Genomic DNA, 17,849 nt, shown 5'->3' on the forward strand with positions numbered 1-17,849 from the left:
TAACCAAAGCTTCCAAATTGAGACATTCCACCACTCATATTAAAAGAAGGATCTGGGGTAGCAACAGAAGAGAATTGCATACCTCTAAAGTGTTGAGTAGCTATCTGCTGAGATATTGCATTGTTCTGTGCCAAAATAGCATCCAAGGCATCTAGCTCCATGACACCTTTCTTCACGGCCCTCTCTGAAGAGTATAAGTACTGATTGTTGGCCACCATCTCAATCAAATCAACGGCCTCATCCCTAGACTTCATATGCAAAGAATCTCTTGTAGAATTATCCACAGAGAGCCTGAAAGCATGAGTGGTACTGATAAGCGGATATTTTATACGCTTTTTGGCATCATTTTCATATAGTTTTTAGTTTGTTTTATTTATTTTTTAATAAGTTTTTATAAGTTTTAGTGTTAAATTCATATTTTTGGATTCTACTTTGATTTTTTCTGTTTTTTTACAATTTCAGGTAATTTCTGGCTAGAATTGAGGAGATGGAGTAGAAGTCTGATTCAGAGACAAAGAAAGCAATGCAGATGCTGTCCGGATCTGACCTACCTGCACTTGGAAGAGCTTTTATGGAGCTAGAAATTTCCAAATGGATCGTTCTCAATGGTTATAGAAAGCTTAATTCTATAGCTTTTTAGAAATATATAATAGTTTATACTTTGCTTCGGATTTGAAGGCCCAAAACTGGCGTCCAACGCCAGCTTCCTGCCCCCTTCTTGGCGTCCAGCGCCCAAAGAGCAGAGACCGGCATCCAAACGACCAGAGAGGACCCCCTAGCCAACGTTCAATGCCCAAGAAGCCTCATAGCACATGGATCTCATCAAAGCTCATCCCAAACACTCACCAAGTGGGCACCAGAAGTGGATTTTAGCACATGGTGTTCAATTATCCGGTGCTTCCGGTATATTTTCGGCAATTAATGACTGGGAGAAAGAGACTTTTCACTTACAGTCTCTTCTCTTATTATTTCTATTATTTTATTTAATTACACTTACTAGTCATCTGTTTAGTATTTAAAGTGTATTTTACATTCTCCATCAGGGAGGACATCCATTATTTTTGAGTTTTACATTGTATTTACTTTCAGTATGAGTTTCTAAACCTCCTAGGTTGAGGGGAGGAGCCCTGCTGAGCCCTATGAACTAATAAAAGTATTAATGTTTCTTCTTCGATCTGTGTTTGATTTACTTCTAAGATGTATATCCGCTCTTCAACATGGTGAATAAGATAACCATAGCTTGCTTCAAACCACAATCCTCGTGGGATCGACCCTGACTCGCTCAAGTATTACTTGGATAACCCAGTGCACTTGCTGGTACAGTTGTATGAAAGTGTGGGGATTCGAGCACCAAGTTTTTGACACCATTGCCGGAGATTGTTGAGTTTGGACAAACTGACGGATTGTCTTACTCCCTAGATCAGGTAATTTATTTTATTTTATTTTATTTGAGTCTTTTAATTTTTGTTTTCTTTTTCCTTATTTCTTTTGAAAATTCTAAAACCTTTTTCAAGAAATATTTGTCTTTTCTTTGTTTAGTCTTTGTTCGTGATTTGAGTCTTTCCTGTTTTCTGTCTTTCAATTACAAAAATTTTAAAACTCCTTCAAAAACCATTTTAAAACTATTTTCAAGCATCCTTAGCTTTCTGTTTGAGTCTTTGTTTGTGTTCTTGTTGAGTCTTTTATTTTTATTTTCTTCTTCTCTATTTTTTCAAAAATTTCAAAACCTTTTTCAAAAAATATTTTTTTATTTCTTTTTTTAATCTTTGTTCTTGGTTTGAGCCTTTTTGTTTATGTTCATGGTAAATTTTCGTTTCTTTGAGTCTTTGTTTTTATTCTTATTCCAATTTTCGATTTTCTGGTATTTTTCTTTCAAAAATTTTTCAAAAATAGTTTTTCTTTGGTTAAATCTTGTGTCAAATCTTTGAGTTTGGTGTCTTCTTGTTATTTTTCTTCAATTTTTTGAAAATTTGTGCTTGGTTTTCTAAAAATTTTAAGTTTGGTATCCTTTTCTTTTTTTATGTTCTTGTGTTCTTTGAGTCTTTGAGTTTTGTACTTTTTGTTCTTATTAGCGTTCAAAGTGTTCTTAAGTTTTCTGTGTTTCCCTCCAAAATTTTCGAAAATTAGGGGCATCAGATCTAAAAATTTTAAGTTTTGTGCATTTGTGTGTTTTTCTCTTTCATCATTAAATTCAAAATTAAAAAAAAATATCTTTTCTATTTTCCTTTTAACATTATTTTCAAAATTTTTAAATAAAAATTCATATTTCAATTTTTAAACTTTTAACTTATCTTTGGTGTCAAGTTTTCAAAAATCAAATCTTTTCAAAAATAAAAATCATATCTTTTTCAAAAATATTATCTTATCTTTTTCAATTTTCAAATTTTAAGTATTCAAATTTCAAATTTCAAAAATTTTTCTTATCTTTTTCAAATTTCAAACTTTAAAATTAAATATTTTTCAAAATCAAATTTTAAATCTTATCTTTTTAAATCTTTTCAAATCATTTTTGTTTCTTATCTTACCTTTTCTAATCTCAAATTTTAAAATTAAATCTTTTTCAAATCTTTTTAATTTCTTATCTTATCTTTTTTCTAATTTCAAAATTTTAATTTCAAATCTTTTCTTATCTTATTTTAAATTCAAATCTTTTCTTAATTAATTACTTCTCTTCTCTCTCTTCTTTTTCAAAACTTCCTAACTAACTTTCACCTCTTCTTAATTTTCAAAAAGTTCCTTCTCTTTCTCTTCCCTCTTTTTCAAAAAAACAATAATTAAAATTCAAGTCCTTTTAATTTAATCAACTTAATTTTCGAAAATAATTAATAAATAAAATAAAAACAAAATTATTTTAATTCTTATTTATCTCTTTTATTTCTACTTCTCTTCTTTTCTATTTCTATTTATTCGAACTCTTCTTCTATCTCTTCTTCCATTCTCACTTTTATTTCTCTCTTCTTCTTTTTTCTTCATATCTAACTGGAAGCTCTTTGGTCCAAGTAGCACAAAAAGCTTTCTTCTTTTCTTTCTTTCTTCTTTTCTTGTTTATGACCAAGAATAGGGATAAAGACCATCACTGACTTCCTACAGTTCTGTTACACTACAGAGACCAATGGAGTGGATCCTGAACTCCATAAGCTTAAACTATTCCTATTTGCTCTGAAAAATTGAGCAAAAGATTGGTGGGATATTGCACCCAAAGGAAGTATGAATACCTGGGATCAGGTTATTACCAAATTCCTAAAAAAGTTCTCTCCTTTGTAAAGATTGGCTAAGTTAGCAACAATTATTCAGACCTCAGTCAAGACAGAAGTTCTAGACAAAGAGACTGTAGCCGCACCCTCTGCTGAGAGTTATAATGCTCCTATTGCTATGAACGGTGACCACCCTCAAGGAGACACTCTCACCCATGACCGGTGGACACCTGAGCAGGGTAATATTCCTCTTACTGAATTGTTTGAGGAAGTGCAGTCCCAAAGGGCCCTCACAGAAAGCATGATGCTCTCTAAGAAGGAGACCTTGAAAGAAGGTGAGACAGTAGTCTTCACCAAAGAGGCCGTACCTCAGGAGTATGCTGCTACAGAAGGATCCTAAGATTGCCATTGGGCACGCCCCTACAGAAGAAAAGGAACCTCAAATTGATCCTTCTCTAGGCGTGCAAGAGGAGTCTGTGATGATCACAGAGCTCGCTCTTGCAGAGGTGAAAGAACCTCAAGAGCCACATTTCCTTGGCATGCAGAAAGATCTGGCAGATGAGCAGTTAGCTTATTTCGCAGCAGCCCTTAAGGAGATGCAAGTCAATATCTTTTTTACAGAGATATTAGAAAAAAGGACCCCCTATACGGCCTGTCTAAAAGACATTCATTTTTAAAAGAAAGACCTAAGGGAGATGAAATAGAGATAGTTACTGAGAAGTATAGTATCCTAATTCAGCATAAGCTACCAAGGAAGGTGCCAGATCCACGAAGCTTTCAGATCCTATGGACTACTGGAAATATCATTTTTAATAAAGCCCTGATGATCTTGGCTTAAGTTTAAATCTGACACCTTCCATTGAGGTAGAGGTCGAGTCTGGAGAGACTGGGAAGGCATTAAATGCCAGTGAGGAAGCCCATACTGGGTGTTTAACGCCCCTCCTGATAGCAGAGCTGGCGTTGAATGCCAGCCAGGGAGCACTAGCTGGGCATTCAACGCCCAAACAAGCAGGCTTTCTGGCGCTAAATGCCAGTGAAAAACCCCTCACTGGGCATTTAATGCCTGAACAGGTAGGCAACCTGGCGCTGAATGCCAGTGAGGAACCCCTCATTGGGCGTTCAACACCCAACCATCCAGGGAAGCTGGCGTTGAACGCCAACAAGGATACCGCTGCTGGGCGTTCAACGCCCAAAGTGATATAGGGACTGGCGTTTAACACCAATAATGGTGCACAGCATGGGCGTTTGATGCCCAATAAGCTAACAGAGCTGGCGTTAAACGCCAGTGAAAGCACACCTTTTGAGTGCTCAGTGCTCACTCAGGAAACCTCTATGCCAGAACTAAAGGAAGCCAAGCCTCATATAAAGACCATAGAGGTTCCTTTACATGGGCTTCTACACTGCATGAGCTCTGATGAACACTCATCCTCGGATGAGGATGAAGACAATAGGGAAGAGCAAGTTATTCGGTACCTAGGAGCTCTTATGAAGCTGAATGCCAAAATGTTTGGTACAAAGCCTTTGGAGGAAAGACCTCCATTACTTTCCAAAGAACTCAATACTTTGGTTTAGCAGAAGCTACATCAGAAGCTTCCAGATCCTGGACGCTTCCTGATTCCTTGCACCACAGGCACCATGACCTTTGAGAAGGCTCTGTATGACCTAGGGTCAAGCATAACCCTCATGCCACTCTCCGTAATGGAAAAGCTGGAAACCCAAGAGGCACAAGAAACAAGGATTACCTTGCATAAGGACTAGATGGTGTTCAAGGTTCTGGACCCTCCATTACCCCCTGACAAGGGAGGCACTTGCCTAAAGGATTCAGCATCCAAGCCTCCTCCCTTGGATGAAACCAATTCAATCCCTCCTAAGACTAAACGTAAGTTTGGAGTTGGATGTACACCGTCCACAAAGGAAGAAGGCCCAAAAGGAAGATACCTAGGGGCTGGAAAAATAAAAATATCCCTACTAAAGGATTTTCACCATGGAAGATGGTGGTATTCACTTATCTCATCATGGTATTCACCATGGAAGAGGGAAGTGACAAAAAGGGGACACCAACATATTGCTGTAATCCCAACCCTGCCTCATGCAGTGAATAAAATCCTGTCTCTTGAGCGTATTATGCTATTCCATGAGAGCACAAGAAGGAAGCTCCCAATAAGGAGTGAGGATTTATTCCTCTATGACTATCTTCATCCTTGAAAAGAGTTGTTCGTCAAGCTAATAACATTAAAGAAGTGCTTGTTGGGAGACAACCCAACCTTAATTATTTATTTTATTTTATTTTGTCTTATTTTTCTTTTAGGGTTATGTTCATATGCAGCAGTCAGAACAGAGATAGAATTCACAGCAGTGAAAATAGAACACTTTGGATAGAGTGTTAAAGTTGAATGCCAGCCAGGGAGCAGTCCCTGGGCGTTCAAACACCAGTGCAAGAGAGCAGGGAATCTGGAATTCCCTAACCTCTCAGGACCAATGGGTCCCACAGAATCTCCACCTACCCCACCTTCTTCTACCCTATTCTTCCCCATTATTCATATTTGCTCGAAGACGAGCAAAAATCTAAAGTTTGGTATTGCAAAAGCTTTTCGTTTTGCTTCTACCATTCCTAAGTATGGCACCAAAGACTGGTGAAGTCTCAAGGAAGAAAAAGGGAAAGGCATTCGCCCCCACAAGAAGAGGATGGAGAAAACTAGAAAGCATGCACATGAGCTTGTGCAGCATCCGTAACAAAGACAAAGGAGTGACATTGAAGATCAAGCACTACATGGGATCCTCAAGGAGGACCACTAGCCACTATCATTCAGGTGGATTCATTCTCTTTTACTCCTTTCCTGTTATTTTTCTATTTTCTGTCTGTTTATTTATCTGTTCTCTTGTTCTTATTGCATGATCATTTGCATTGATGTCTTAAAGTTGTAAAATGTCCCATATATCTCTAACCTTGCTTAAAAAAATTTTATTTGAAAAGAATTGAGAGGTACATAAATTTAAAGTTTAAAATAAGAATATTTTAATTTTGTTGATGTGGTGGCATTGCACTTGTTTTCTACATGTGTGAATTAAACAGTGCATATTTGAAGTTGGAATTTTTGAATGTTGGCTCTTAAAAGAATAAGGAAAAAAGAAAAGTATTATTGATAATCTAAAAAATCTAAAAATTGATTCTTGAAGCAAGAAAAAGCAACAAAAAGAAAAAGAAAAAGCATGATGCAAAAGAAAAAAAATTACATATGCATGCGAAAAAGAGAGAAAAAATGGCAAAAAGAAAAAGAAAAAAATAAAAATAAGAAAAATCCATTACTGCCCAAAAATGCAGGAAAGGGAAGGCAGATTGAGAAAGCCAATAATCCTTTAAACCAAAAGGCAAGAGTAAAAGAACCCAAGGCTTTGAGCATTAATGGATAGGAGGGCCTAAAGGGATAAAATCCTGACCTAAGCGGCTCAATCAGGCTGTCCCTAACCATGTGCTTGTGACGTTAAGGTGTCAAGTGAAAAGCTTGAGACTAAGCGGTTAAAGTCGTGGTCCAAAGCAAAAAGAGTGTGCTTAAGAACTCTGGACACCTCTATCTAGGGACTTTAGCAAATCTGAGTCACAATCTAAAATGGTTCACCCAGTTAAAGTGTCTGTGGCATTATTGTATCCAGTGGTAATACTGGAAAACAAGGTGCTTAAGGTCATGGCCAAGACTCTGAAATCTGTGTTCAAGAATCAAAAAGAGCTTAACTAGGAGAGTCAATAATATCATCTGGATTCTAAGTTCCTAAAGATGCCAACCATTCTAAGTTTCAATGGATAGTGAGGTGCCATGACTATTCAGAAGCAAAAAGCTACTAAATCCTGCTCATCTAATTGTAACTAAGCTTCATTGGAAACTTAGAAATTTATTGTATCTTAATTTTCTTTTTATCCTACTGTATTTTTAGTTTCCTGGGGACAAGCAACAATTTAAGTTTGGTGTTGTGATGAGCGGATATTTTATACCCTTTTTGGCATCATTTTGATATAGTTTTTAGTATGTTTTGTTTAACTTTTTATAGGTTTTAGTGTTAAATTCACATTTTTGGATTCTACTATGAGCTTTTGTGTTTTTGTACAATTTCAGGTAATTTCTGGTTGGAATTGAGAAGCTGGAGCAAAAGTCTGATTCAGAGACAAAGAAAGCACTGCAGATGTTGTCCGGATATGAAGCCCAAATAGAGCGTCCTCAACAGCTATAGAAAGATGACTTCCAGAGCTTTGTAGAAATATATAACACTTTATACTTTGATTTGGATTAATGATGAGAGGATAATTTATACGTTTTTTGGCATTGTTTTTAGGTAGTTTTTAGTAGGATCTAGCTACTTTTAGGGATGTTTTCATTAGTTTTTATGCTAAATTCATATTTCTGGACTTTACTATGAGTTTGTGTGTTTTTCTATAATTTCAGGTAATTTCTGGCAGAAATTGAGGGACCTGAGCAAAACTCTGATAAAAGGCTGACAAAGGACTGCTGATGCTGTTGGATTTTGACCTCCCTGCACTCGAAATAGATTTTCCGGAGCTACATAACTCCAAATGGCGCGCTCTCAATGGCATTGGAAAGTAGACATCCAGAGCTTTCCAGCAATATATAATAGTGCATACTTTATTCGCGATTAGACGATGTAAACTGGCGCTCAACGCCAGTTCCATGCTGCATTCTGGAGTCAAACGCCAGAAACACGTCACGAACCAGAGTTGAACGCCAAAAACACGTTACAACTTGGCGTTCAACTCCAAGATAAGCCTCAGCTCATGTAAAGCTCAAGCTCAGCCCAAGAACACACCAAGTGGGCCCCGGAAGTGGATTTCTGCATCAATTACTTACTTCTGTAAACCCTAGTAGCTAGTCTAGTATAAATAGGACTTTTTACTATTGTATTTAGTGTCTTTGATTGTAAGGTCTTTTGACGATTCGGTCTTCTGATCACGTTTGGGGGCTGGCCATTCGACCATGCCTGAACCTTCATCACTTATGTATTTTCAACGGTGGAGTTTCTACACACCATAGATTAAGGGTGTGGAGCTCTGTTGTACCTCAAGTTTTAATGCAATTACTACTATTTTCTATTCAATTCAGCTATTCCTGTTCTAAGATATTCGTTGCACTTCAACATGATGAATGTGATGATCCGTGACACTCATCATCATTCTCACCTATGAACGCGTGACTGACAACCACTTTCGTTCTATCTCAGACCGGGCGCATATCTCTTGGATTCCTTAATCAGAATCTTCGTGGTATAAGCTAGATTGATGGCGGCATTCATGAGAATCCGAAAAGTCTAAACCTTGTTTGTGGTATTCCTAGTAGGATTCTGGGATTGAATGACTGTGATGAGCTTCAAACTCCTAAAGGCTGGGCGTTAGTAAGGTATTACTTGGACGACCCAGTGCACTTGCTGGTTAGTTTTGCGGAGTTGTGACTAGGTGTGATTCACGTTTGAGAGCGCTACCAAGTTTTTGGCGCCATTGTTGATGATCACAATTTCGTGCACCAAGTTTTTGGCGCCGTTGCCGGGGATTGTTCGAGTTTGGACAACTGACGGTTCATCTTGTTGCTCAGATTAGGTAATTTTCTTTTTTATTTTCTTTTCAAAAAGCTTTCAAAAATATTTTTGAAAATTCTCCTTCTATTTTCGAAAAATCCTTCAGAGTTTTTAAGAATGAATTCTAGAGTTTCAAAATGGTATGCTAAAGCTTAGCTGGCCATCAAGCTTTAGACTAACCTAATATGATTCCTGGGATTTTGATTGAGGACTTTGAATTCATTACTTCCTTTTTCCTATACGTTTTTCGAAAAATATAAAATAAAATCCAAAAAAAATAATAAAATTATAAAAATCAAAAATTGTGTTTCTTGTTTGAGTCTTGTGTCATGTTTTAAGTTTGGTGTCAATTGCATATTCATATTGTTCTTGCAATTTTTGAAAATTCATGCATTCATAGTGTTCTTCATGATCTTCAAGTTGTTCTTGGTAAGTCTTCTTGTTTGATCTTGATGTTTTCTTGCTTTGTGTCTTTTATTGTTTTTCATGTGCATCTTTGCATTCATATTGTCTACGCATTAAAGATTTCTAAGTTTGGTGTCTTGCATGTTTTCTTTGCATAAAAAATTTTCAAAAATATGTTCTTGATGTTCATCATGATCTTCAAAGTGTTCTTGGTGTTCATCTTGACATTCATAGTGTTCTTGTGCATGCATCATGTGTTTTGATTCATAATTTTTATGTTGTGAGTCATTTTTTATGCTTTTCTCTCTCATAATTAAAAATTCAAAAATCAAAAAATATCTTTTCCTTTTTTCTCTCAAAATTTCGAAAATTTGGGTTGACTTAGTCAAAAAAAATTTTAAAATTAGTTGTTTCTTGTAAGTCAAGTCAAAGTTTCAAATTTTAAAAATCTTATCTTTTTTTTTCAAAACTTTTTCAAAAATAAAATCTTTTACTTTTATCTTATGAATTTCGAAAATTTAAAACTATTTTTTCAAAATCTTTTTCTTAATTTTATTTCAAATTTTCGAAAATTGTGCTAACAATTAATATGATTGATTCAAAAATTTGAAGTTTGTTACTTTCTTGTTAAGAAAGGTTCAATCTTTAAATTCTAGAATCTTATCTTTTAGTTTGTTGTTAGTAAAGTAATCAATTTAATTTTAATCATATCTTTTTATCTTATCTTTTATATCATATCTTTTTTCAAAATTTTATCTTTTTTTCAAAAATTTAATTTTAAAATATCTTTTCTAACTTCTTATCTTCTTATATTTTCAAATTTGATTTTCAAATCTTTTTCAACTAACTATTTGACTTTTTGTTTGTTTCTTATCTTTTTCAAAACCACATAACAACTTTTCTCTCTCTAATTTTCGAAAATACCTCTCTCTTTTTCAAAAATTCTCTTTTTAATTAATTAATTATTTTAAATTTTAATTTTAATTTTATTTCTTATCTTAATTTTCGAAAATCATTAACTCCTTTTCAAAATTATTTTCAAAAACTTCTGTCTCTCATCTTATTCTATTTATTCATTCATTTACTAACACTTCTCTTCATCTCAAATCACTGCCCCTATCCTCTCCTTTGTGTTTGGATTCTCCTTTCTTTATTCCCTTCTTCTTCTACTAATAATAAGGAACCTCTTTACTGTGACATAGAGGATTCCTCTTTTTTTTTCTGTTCTCTTCTCTTTCATATGAGCAGGAACAAGGAAAAAGGCATTCTTGTTGAAGCTGATCCAGAACCTGAAAGGACTCTGAAGAGGAAACTAAGAGAAGCTAAATTACAATAATCCAGAGACAACCTTGCTAAAATTTTCGAACAAGAAAAGGAGATGGAAGCCAAACCTAACAACAATAATGCATGAAGGATGCTTGGTGATTATACCACACCTACGTCCAAGTTTGATGGAAGAATCATCTCAATTCCTACCATAGGAGCAAACAATTTTGAGTTGAAACCTCAATTAGTTGCTCTAATGCAACAGAACTGCAAGTTTTATGGACTTCCATCAAAAGATCCTTACCAATTCTTAACTGAGTTCTTGCAGATCTGTGAGACTGTTAAAACTAATGGAGTAGATCTTGAAGTCTACAGGCTCATGCTTTTCCCTTTTGCTGTAAGAGACAGAGCTAGAACATGGTTGGACTCTCAACCTAAAGATAGCTTGGACTCTTGGGATAAGCTGGTCACGGCCTTCTTGGCTAAATTCTTTCCTCCTCAGAAGCTGAGCAAGCTTAGAGTATATGTTCAGACCTTCAAACAAAAAGATGGTGAATCCCTCTATGAAGCTTGGGAAAGATACAAGCAGATGACCAAAAGATGTCCTTCTGACATGTTTTCAGAATGGACCATGATAGATATATTCTATTATGGTGTATCTGAGTTCTCTAAGATGTCACTGGACCATTCTACAGGTGGATCCATTCACCTAAAGAAAACGCCTGCAGAAGCTCAAGAAGTTATTGACATGGTTTCAAATAACCAGTTCATGTACACTTCTGAGAAGAATTCCGTGAATAATGGGACGCCTCAAAGGAAGGGAGTTCTTGAAATTGATGCTCTGAATGCCATATTGGCTCAGAACAAAATGTTGACTCAGCAAGTCAACATGATTTCTCAAAGTCTGAATAGATGGCAAAATGCATCCAACAGTATTAAAGAGGCATCTTCTGAAGAAGAAGCTTATGATCTTGAGAACCCTGCAATCGCAGAGGTAAATTATATGGGTGAACCTTATGGAAACACCTATAATTCATCATGGAGAAATCATCCAAATTTCTCATGGAAGGATCAACAAAAGCCTTAACAAGGCATTAATAATGGTGGAAGAAATAGGCTCAGTAATATCAAGCCTTATCCATCATCTTCTCAGCAACAGATAGAGAATTATGAACAGAATACCTCTAACTTAGCAAATTTAGTCTCTGATCTGTCTAAGGCCACTTTAAGTTTCATGAATGAAACAAGGTCCTCCATCAGAAATCTGGAGGCACAAGTGGGCCAGCTGAGTAAGAAAATCACTGAAACCCCTCCTAGTACTCTCCCAAGCAATACTGAAGAAAATCCAAAAAGAGAGTGCAAGGCCATTGATATAATCAATATGGCCGAACCTAGAGAGGAAGGAGAGGACGTGAATCCCAATGAGGAAGACCTCATGGGACGTTTCTCAAGCAAGAAGGAGTTCCCTATTGAGGACCCACAGGAATCTGAGGCCCATATAGAGACCATAGAGATTCCATTAAACCTCCTTCTGCCATTCATGAGCTCTAAAGACTATTCTTCCTCTGAAGAGGATGAAGATGTAACTGGAGGGCAAGTTGCTCAATATCTAGGAGCTATCATGAAACTGAATGCCAAGTTATTTAGTAATGAGACTTGGGAAGGTGAACCTCCCTTGCTCATTAGTGAACTAGATACCTGGGTTCAGCAAACTTTACCTCAAAAGAGACAAGATCCTGGCAAATTTGTAATACCCTGTACCATAGGAACCATGACCTCTCCAAAGGCAAGCCGGTTCAATTAAGAAGACTGGACCTCAAGCCTGTGGCTAGAGGATGGTTGGAGTTCATCCAATGTTCTATCATCCCCACTAGCAACCGATCTGAAGTTACTGTGGATTGGGCCATCATGATTCATAGCATCATGAATGGAGAGGAAGTAGAAGTTCATGAAGTCATCTCCCTTGAATTCTACAAAATAGCCGAAAAGCCCTCTACCTTGGCAAGGCTAGCTTTTCCTCATCTTATTTGCCATCTATGTTACTCAGCTGGAGTCATCATAGAAGGAGACATCCCCATTGAGGAGGACAAGCCCATCACTAAGAAAAGAATGGAGCAAACAAGAGAGCCCACTCATGGAACCCAAGAGACGCATGAGGAAGCTCATCACCAAGAAATCCCAAAGATGCCTCAAGGGATGCACTTTCCTCCCAACAACTATTGGGAACAACTCAACACTTCTCTTGAAGATTTGAGTTACAACATGGATCAATTAAGGGTGGAACATCAAGAGCACTCCATCATTCTCCATGAAATTAGAGAAGATCAAAGAGCAATGAGGGAGGAGCAACAAAGGCAAGGAAGAGACATAGAAGAACTCAAGGACATCATTGGTTCTTCAAGAAGAAAGCGCCACCATCACTAAGGTGGATTCATTCCTTGTTCTTATTTTTCTGTTTTTCGGTTTTTATGCTTATTATGTCATCTATATTTGTGTCTCTGTTACATGATCATTAGTATTTAGTAACTATGTCTTAAGGCTATAAATTATTCCATGAATCCTTCACCTCTCTTAAATAAAAATGTTTCTAATTCAAAAGAACAAGAAGTACATGAATTTCGAAATTATCCTTGAATTTAGTTTAATTATATTGATGTGGTGACAATACTTTTTGTCTTCTGAATGAATGCTTGAACAGTGCATAATTTTGATCTTGTTGTTTATGAACGTTAAAATTGTTGGCTCTTGAAAGAATGATGAACAAAGAGAAATGCTATTGATAATCTGAAAAATCATGAAATTGATTCTTGAAGCAAGGAAAAGCAGTGAAAAAGCAAAAGCTTGCAAAAAAAAAATAAAATAAAATAAAATAAAATAAATAGAAAGAAAAAAAAACAAGCAGAAAAAGCCAATAGCCCTTAAAACCAAAAGGCAAGGGTAAAAAGGATCCAAGGCTTTGAGCATCAATGGATAGGAGGGCCCAAGGAAATAAAATCCAGGCCTAAGCAGCTAAATCAAGCTGTCCCTAACCATGTGCTTGTGGCATGCAGGTCCAAGTGAAAAGCTTGAGACTGAGTGGTTAAAGTCGTTATCCAAAGCAAAAAGAGTGTGCTTAAGAGCTCTGGACACCTCTAACTGGGGACTTTAGCAAAGCTGAGTCACAATCTGAAAAGATCACTCACAAGCAAAGAAGACAGTGATACCAGAGTTAATTCAAAAAGACAAAGCAACTCCAATCTTCAACAATATCCCTATCCCTAAGTATAATTTCATTCACAAAGTATTTTCTACCCTTTTTGCTTTATTCCTTTTATGGTTTAACCAAATTCAATCCAACAACCTTTTGATTCGCCTGATTAAGACCTGCAAGATAACCATAGCTTGCTTCAAACCACAATCCTCGTGGCATCGACCCTGACTCGCTCAGGTATTACTTGGACAACCCAGTGCACTTGCTGGTATGGTTGTACAAAAGTGTGGGGATTCGTGCACCAGATACCATCATAGAAAATCTGTAATTTTACCTAATGCGTAATAATATCTACAGGGCACTTCCTGATCATGGCCTTGTATCTCTTCCAAGCTTCATAGAGAGACTCTCCTTCAAACTGTTAATATCAGTCCTCAGCTTAGACAACCTCTGGGGCAGAAAGAATTTGGTCAAAAACTTACTAACCAAGTCCGCCCAGGTTACTATACTCTCCTTAGGTTGTGTCTCGATCCACTGACTAGCTCAATCCCTGATAGCAAAAGGGAATAACATTAACCTTTATACCTCAGCAGGAACCCCATTGATCTTGACCGTGTCACATATCCTCAGAAAATTGGATATGAAAAGATTAGGGTCCTCCTACAGGCTTCCACTGAACTGACAATTTTGTTGAACTAGAGATATAAGCTAAGGCTTCAACTCAAAATTATTTGCATGCACAACCGGTGGTAAAATACTTCCCACACAGCTCCCAGGATTGGGGTTAGTATAAGATGCCAAAGTTCTTCTAGCAGGTGGGACATTGTTGGGATTATTTCCCATGAGATTATCATTATTCTCAGCCATGCTACCGAAGAGTCCTTGTTCTTCTACATAAACAATTTGAACAAGGATAAAGTGATTCTCAACGTCACAGTGAAGAGAATCCTTTCAATCTCAAGATCGTATAGAAGAGACTCTTTGTCCTTGTTCTTCTCATAAACAATTTGAACAAGAAAAAAGTGATTCTTAACATCACAGTGAAGAGAATCCTAGTGAGGTACACCAAAGTGGAAGAAAAAGAACTAAAATAAATTAAAAAGAAAGGGGCAAAAATTTAAAAGAAAATTATATTAAAAGGAACGATAATTGAAGGGATTAAAAATAAAAATGAAACAAAATTTGATAGAAATAAAATAAAATAAAATAGCAACTAAACAAAAATTGAACTAACTAAAAAGGTCTAATTTAGGCAACTACTTAACTGGTAGTTGTTAGTCATGATTATTTCCTTGCAACGGCGCCAAAAACATGATGCGGATTTTTGAATACCACAACTTACCGGCAAGTGCAACAGGTCGTATGGTGCACGGAATTGTGATCATCAACTATGGCTCCAATAGTTTGGTAGCTCTCACACGTGAATTACACTCAGTCACAACTCCACACAACTAACCAGCAAGTGCACTGGGTCGTCCAAGTAATACCTTACGTGAGTAAGGGTCGATCCTACGGAGATTGTTGGTATGAAGCAAGCTATGGTCATCATGTAAATCTCATTCAGGTAGATAATAATTGGTTATGGGAAATATAAAGAGATACTTGCTTGAATAATAAAGGATAGAAATACTTATGTAAATTAATGGTGGGAATTTCAGATAAGCGTATGGAGATGCTTGTCCCGGTTGAATCTCTGCTTTCCTACTGCTTTCATCCAATCCTTCTTAGTCCTTTCCATGGCAAGCTGTATGTAGGGCATCACCGTTGTCAATGGCTAAATCCCATCCTCTTAGTGAAAATGGTCCAAATGCTCTGTCACAGCACGGCTAATCATCTGTCGGTTCTCAATCAGGCTGGAATAGAATCCCGTGATTCTTTTGCATCTCTCACTAACGCCCAGCCTTTAGGAGTTTGAAGCTCGTCACAGTCATTCAATCCCAGAATCCTACTCGGAATACCACAGACAAGGTTTAGACTTTTCGGATTCTAATGAATGCCGCCATCAATTCTAGCTTATACCACGAAGATTCTGATTAAGGAATCCAAGAGATATGCGCCCGGCCTAAGATAGAACGGAAGTGGTTGTCAATCACGCGTGTTCATAGGTGAGAATGATGATGAGTGTCACGGATCATCACATTCATCAAGTTGAAGTGCAACGAATATCTTAGAACAAAAATAAATCGAATTGAATAGAAAATAGTAGTAATTGCATTGAAACTTGAGGTACAGCAGAGCTCCACACCCTTAATCTATAGTGTGTAGAAACTCCACCGTTGAAAATACATAAGTGATGAAGGTTCAGGCATGGCCGAGAGGCCAGCCCCCAAGGTCTAAGAACTAAACGTTCAAAGATAGCTAATACACTAGTAAAAAGGTTCTATTTATACTAAACTAGCTACTAGGGTTTACAGAGGTAAGTAATTGATGCATAAATCCACTTCCGGGGCCCACTTGGTGTGCGCTTGGCTGAGCTTGATCTATCCACGAGCTGAGGCTTCTCTTGGAGTTGAACGCCATGTTGTAACGTGTTTTCGGCGTTCAACTCTGGTTCGTGACGTGTTTCTGGCGTTTGACTCCAGAATGTAGCATGAAACTGGCATTGAGCGCCAGTTTACGTCGTTTAATCACGAATAAAGTATAGACTATTACATATTGCTGGAAAGCTCCGGATGTCTACTTTCCAACGCCGTTGAGAGCGCGTCATTTAGAATTCTGTAGCTCCAGAAAATCCATTTCGAGTGCAAGGAGGTCAGATTCCAACAGCATCAGCAATCCTTTGTCAGCCTCCTATCAGAGTTTTGCTCAGGTCCCTCAATTTCAGCCAAAAAATACTTGAAATCATAGAAAAATACACAAACTCATAGTAAAGTCCAGAAATATGAATCTAGCATAAAAACTAATGAAAACATCCCTAAAAGTAACTAGATCATACTAAAAACTACCTAAAAATAATGCCAAAAAGCGTATAAATTATCCGCTCATCATCGTACCAAGTAATAACTCATGATGAGTGAGTGTCGATCCCATGAGAAATAACAGACTAAGCAAGCAATGATTGATTAGCTAATCTAGTTAGACAAGTTGAAATAAGGGGTGATGTTTGAATGGCATAAAAAGCAATTATTCAAGAAAACTAACAACAGACGGTTGAAAAAACGATATGAGAATGGAATTAAGGTTTTGGAGATATTTAAATGTACAGATTAATAACAATTATTAACTACCTTGATCATACAATGATTATGTTCATAGCAAACCCCAATTGATTAAACTCTCATTCCTATACAATCCAATCTCCCTAATTCAACCAACCATCAATTCTTTGATCACTCAATTGTATTAAAGGTTTAAGTTCAAATTCTGGTTTACACACCACACAACCCAAAGAATCCCAAATTAGAGAGCAGTTATATGTTACGTACCACACTAAGTCCAGATAATTAGAAATTGTGAGGAGTTGGTTTCAAGCTATAATTCTAATGATATAACTTTTCCAAGACTCAAGTAGAATTAGCGTTATTTTCCAATAATCACTAATTCCTAAGAAGAAGAACGAAACCAATCCTTAAACAATAATCAAGGTATAAATCAAGAGTAGAAAAGCAATTAATTATTCATCCATTCAAGTAAACAGAGCTCCTAACCTTAACTATGGAGGTTTAGTTGCTCATGGTGAAGAAAACTCTAGTAGAGAAAAAAGTATGAAAGTGTAGAATGAAAATTCAGAGGAGACAAGTAGTCCCTGCGTGGGCTTATCTAAATACTATTTATAGTCCTAATTAAAATAGATTTATAACTTAAATGAAACCCTAAAGGAACTTTTCTAATGGTCTTGTGATTTATAAAATCAAATCTTCCAAAAGCCTTGTTGATTAGTTATAAACGTGGTCCCCATCTCCTTGATACGTGCTTGGCACCAAACTCCAGGTTTTGGGCATTTGGCGCCACCCAAGCAGTGCATCTTTGTATGTGTAAAATAGGCTTGGGCACTAAACGTCAAAGGTTGGGCATTTAGCGCCAGGTCTCCCGAGTCTAACAATAAGTTACGTAGCCTTAGGCACTAAATGCCGAGTCGTGGCATTTAGTGCCAGCCTTCCCAAGATGAATGGTCCAATTGGGCTCTTCTGGTCGTACGTATGCGCAACACATGCGTATGCATGATCTCCCTTTTGCTCTAGTGATGCGTATGCATGGATGATGTGCACGCATGGTCC

The 17,849-nt window shown here is 36.8% G+C and overlaps 1 non-coding gene across 1 annotated transcript; it reads right to left on the minus strand.

Annotated features, from left to right (window-relative positions):
* Positions 1-10,953: 10,953 nt before the first annotated feature.
* Positions 10,954-11,057, minus strand: LOC112714229 (small nucleolar RNA R71). Its single transcript, XR_003159183.1, has one exon. It is a non-coding gene; the product is annotated as a small nucleolar RNA R71 (small nucleolar RNA).
* Positions 11,058-17,849: the final 6,792 nt, after the last annotated feature.

Source organism: Arachis hypogaea, chromosome 9 (assembly GCF_003086295.3).
Source record: "Arachis hypogaea cultivar Tifrunner chromosome 9, arahy.Tifrunner.gnm2.J5K5, whole genome shotgun sequence".
NCBI lineage: Eukaryota > Viridiplantae > Streptophyta > Magnoliopsida > Fabales > Fabaceae > Arachis > Arachis hypogaea.